A 5,265-nucleotide genomic window follows, 5' to 3' on the forward strand; every position below is an offset into this window, starting at 1 on the left:
ACTCACAGACTGACGGTTCTATGACCTCTAGTTTCTGCATCATTTCCAACTCCTGCTTCATGATGGGCACCAGCCTTTCTGGAACTCTGTACACTGGTTGTCGGATCGGTTTCACATCCTTCAAATAAATGTGATGCTGTACCAGATCTGTCTTCCCATGTGTGTCCTGGAACAGCTGCTCAGGTATACAATTTTGCAGCTGATTTCTTTGTTCAACTGTCAAATGCTGAAGATTTAAAGGTACTCACTTCCACGAACAGGCAAGAACTGCTCTTCTACTTCGTCCTCTTCCTGTACTGCCCTCACCAAGAGCTCCTTCACCTCCGCTCTTACTGGTTCTGGCTGTAAAGACGGACTGTGCCACTTCTTCAACATATTGACGTGAAAAGTCTGCAAAGGTTTATTTCTGGATGACATTTCTATTTCATACGTTACTGGACCAACTGTCTTCCTCACTTGGTATGGACCTTGCCATTTGGCCAACAGTCTGTTTTCTGACGTTGGAAGTAACAATAAAACTTGCTCTCCTGCTTGGAAAGTTCGGGACCTGGCCTTCTGGTCATACCATGTCTTCTGCTTCACTTGTGACTCTTGCATGCTCTCTCGTGCCCGGGTGGATGCCAGTTGCAACTTCTCTCTCATTTTGAGGATGTACGAGAGAATGTTCTGCTTGGTAGGCTTGTCACTGGCTTCCCAACTGTCTCTCAAAACATCCAATGGACCTCGGATCTGGTGAGCAAACAAGCAATTCAAAAGGAGAAAACCCGGTGGATGCTTGGGGAACTTCACGGTAAGCAAACAAAAGGTAAGGCAGCCATTTGTCCCAGTCTTTTCCATTTTCAGACACAAACTTCTTCAACATGCCTTTTAAGGTCTGATTAAATCTTTCTATCAGACCATCAGTCTGGGGGTGATACGGAGTAGTACGGACTCTCTTAATGCCCAGTAACTGATAGACTTGTTTTAGGGTACGACTCATAAAATTGGGGCCTTGGTCAGTCAAAACTACTTTAGGGATGCCTAAGTGTGAGAAGAAGTTTAACAGTGCAGCTGCAATCTGCTTTGCAGTAACGTCTCTCAAAGGGTAGGCCTCGGGGTATCTGGTTGCATAATCACAAACTACCAAGATAAACCGATTCCCTTTCTGACTTCTCTCCACAGGTCCAACAATGTCAACCCCTATCCTCTCAAAAGGTGTATCCACTGCAGGTACCGGAATAAGAGGTGCCTTTGCAGGTGTCCTACCAACTGCTAACTGACACTCAGGACAAGTCTTGCAATACTCTTTCACTTCGGTATACATACCGGGCCAATAAAACCGCTTGGAAACTCTCCTCAATGTCTTCATGAATCCCATGTGACCTGACCAAGGAATTGAATGGCTGAGCTCTAACACCTGTCTGCGCTGAGCTTTGGGTACCACTAACTGCGAACCTTCCTCTTCACTCTGCCTGTAAAGAAGACCTTGCTTCATCATAAACATCTCACCATACAATGAACTCACAGTTGCATCTTTGTTAACTTTCCCAAAACATTCAGACAAGGTAGCATCCTCTTTCTGAAGCTGTCCTAGTTCACTGGGTATGACAAAATCTGACTCATCAATCTCTGGTTCTTCCCACTCAAAATTTGTCTGTTCTGAGCTATCCATCAAATCTGCAACTCTTTTTCTGCGTTTGTCCAATCTATCTTCCTCAGACAACCCTTCTTCAGCTATACTTTCCTCCAGAAAAAATGGCATCTCCTGAAGGGTCCTATCTACCGAATCTTCAGTTTGTGCTACCCGGGTAAACTTTTGAGCCTGTGCTCGAGTAACTATCCCACACCAAGCTGTCTCCTGCACCAAGTCTGCTAATATGGGCATATCAGTTCCTAGCAACACCGGATAGGGCAGGTTTGTGGTAACACCTACATTCATCAAAAATGACTGCTTGTTAACCCCCAAATACACCTCAGCAGTAGGCAATTCTGACTTATCTCCATGTACACAACAAACCGTTACGGTTTCCTCAGTCCATGACTCTCTGGCTATATATTGTGACTGTACTAATGTACGTGTACACCCTGTGTCTACCAACGCCATCAGCGGCTTACCATTCAACAACACTGAAATAGTGGGCTCCTTATCCGACCTCACCACTACTTTAGGGCTAGACAAACACAAACTGGCAGCTTTGGGTTTTCTCAAAGGGCAATGTGGGCTAGTCTGTCCTACCTCTCCACAATTATAACATACTATATCGCCTCTAGGCAATATCTGGCGTGTGACTACTGGCAGTGAAGGCTTCGGATCAGTGCCTTTAAAACTTTGGGCTTGACTTTGAGAGAACGAACTACCCCCTGACCCCACAGACTTACCTCTCGCCTCCGGGAAGACACCAGAATACCGAAAGGTCCCAGCAGATCCCTTCCGTGCTGCTATATAGGACTCTACCAGGTCAGCTGCTTCTCCTGCAGTACTGTTTTTTTACTGTAAAAAACTTTACTGTACAGTACTGTTTTTTTACTTTACTGTAATTTCTCTCCTTCACCCAGATCCTCACCTCCGGATACAGCACTCTCATATACTGCTCCAACACCAAGGTTTCCATCATCTCTGTTTTACTGCTCAAGTCCAACTGGACCCACTTTGAAAACAAGTCTTTTAAGCGAATGTACAACTCTGTTGGGGACTCCTCGGCGGCGGTGTTCAATGAACGAAATCTCAGTCTATAGGTTTCTGGATTAATCTCATATTTCTTGAGAATCACCTCTTTGACTCTGTCATAGTTGGAGGTAAAGACAGGTGCCATGGCGACAAAAGCACTTCTTGCTTTTCCAGTGAGCAAGGGAATCAGATGAACCGCCCAATCTTCTCTTGGCCACCTGTACACCTCTGCCAGTCTCTCAAAGGAAGTCAGAAAATGTTCCACATCATCACTGTCTTGTACTTTTGGCAATGGAGGCACATGATTCAGCACTCGTAAACCTGACTGATCTGAACAGGTAACTTTATGCCTGGCATACTCCATGTCCATCTGCATCTGTGTAACCTGATGATTGAGGACCTTGTATTGCTGCTCTCGTCGTAACAACTCGCCCTCTTGCCTCTCGTCCCTCTCCTTCTGGTACTGCAGAAAGGCCTGAAACATCCCTGCGAGGGCTGACACAGCCACATCACCTTCAGTGGTTGGAACCTCAGCAGGTTGGACACTTTCCTCTGGAACGCCACCCACTGCACCTTGATCTCCTTCCGCTTCTGTAGTCACCTGACCCCTGGTCTTCGGAGGCATTTTTGAGTCACGGTCACTTTAACCGCTGTTAGACACCAACTGTTACATTTCCTTTACTGCTGGCCTCAACTGTTATGAAGCTTCACTTCTGACACCAACTGTTACGAACGCCTTGAGCGGTTGGAGGCTCCAATTGACAGAGCAAACAGTTGGTCATGGTTACCAGTGCTTTTATTGAGGTGCATGGTGACAGTCACTCACATGAACGCTCCACAAGTTGGCGCGGACACAAAGACCTATAAATAGACCGGATGTCTAACCGAACAGGTTTGGCCAACGACTCAAAAAAACGTGGTAAGCATCATCTATATCTCTTCCACTGTATTCAATAAAATATCTAAATCAAATACTCGTGGTGGTGATTTATTTCTGTTTGAGAAAAGACAATTCTATTATGCTATCATCATATGCACTCGTATTACGGTTGCTAGTTCTCATAACTCAGGTAAAACTACATACAGGACATCATACAACAAGTTTACAACACCATGATATCAAATGTTACACAGGTCAATGCATACATGAATATATGTCGACTAACAGACTGTAATACATGACGCCGGTGTATGCGCGTAACGTGCATGTGTATGTGTGTGTGTAGTCCATCCACAGTCGCAGGCTTACCCTGTGAGAACGGGGTTGTCCGGCAGCGGCCTCACTGCCTGTGCCTCCTGCCACATTCACTTGTTTCATCTTGTCCAGTATAGCCACCTGCACCTGCCGTCTCTGCTCCTCTTTCAAATGAACGAGGCGATGAAAGCGTGGATCCAGGTAACTCGCTTTGTTGTTTTTCCTCACTATAACGCTTCTCCAGATCTGTGACGATCTTTGTCTTCATCTCTGACAATGCAGGTGGTTCTGGTTTGTCTGACGTTCGCTTTTTCAGTTGAGCGATCAGAACATATATTAAAAGCAGTACAGCCGACGCTGTTGGATATTTGTCAGTTGAAAGTGCTTCTGTTGCCACTTTAAAGGGTTTAAGGACCTCTTGCACCTGCGATAAATAAGTAAATATAATGCGTTGATATTAGGACAAGTTTGCATTTGTCCAGCTTATTAACATTCACACAAAGTAATTTAGGGCATTCTACCTATTACGGTACATATTTCATACACTATGCTCACCTTTTCCATTAGGGACCATTCACTTGTGGTCAGCTCCATTCTTGACAGTTTTTTCTCAAAGATGACAGCAGACACAGCTGCTTGCTCCGATGCACGGCAGATCATTTCATATGTGCTATTCCATCACGTCGGACAGTCGTTAATCAGCTTCTCAGTTTTCAATCCCAAAAGTTGTTGTTTCTGCTGAAGGAGGTAGCTGTTGGCAGAATATTTGCTGAAATGTGATGCCGCCACTTTCAGCCTACTAACGGGGATTTCAATGGCTCTGACCCCGAGCCCTTTACGCACAGCCAAGTTTATTGTGTGTGCCACACATGGTATATTTTCCGTTTGAAGATGTCTCTCCACTGCATTGACGTAATTAGTGGCATTGTCCGTTGTGATGGCAATCACAGATCCCCTTTCTATGCCAAAAACATCCAAGATCTCTTGAATGCATTCGCCTACATTCTCTGCAGTGTGGGTTACCTTAAGCTCTTTTGTTTTTAGCACATTGTTAAGCATTTCCCAGTCATCATTAATACAATGGGCCGTTGCTGTAACATAGGATGCTGTCGCTATGGATGTCCACCCGTCCGTGGTAAGAGCCACATTTTTGTCTTTGATTGATTCCTTTATTTTGTCTGAGGTGCTGTTATACACTTCTACGATTCTATTGGTGACTGTTCCACGGCTAGGGATACGGTATGCTAGGGATAGGGATGCTTGACAGAACTCCCTGAAGCCTGCCCCATGCAAGACACTGATCGGTCTCATGTCCTTACAAATGAACGAAATTAATTTCTGCGTGATGGCCTCTTGTCGTGTTGCAGACAAAGAGCTTGTGGCGGGCGGTGCAAAATAATTGTCAAGACGTGGCTGTTTAGCT

Source organism: Squalius cephalus, assembly GCF_949319135.1.
Source record: "Squalius cephalus genome assembly, chromosome: 23".
Lineage (NCBI taxonomy): Eukaryota > Metazoa > Chordata > Actinopteri > Cypriniformes > Leuciscidae > Squalius > Squalius cephalus.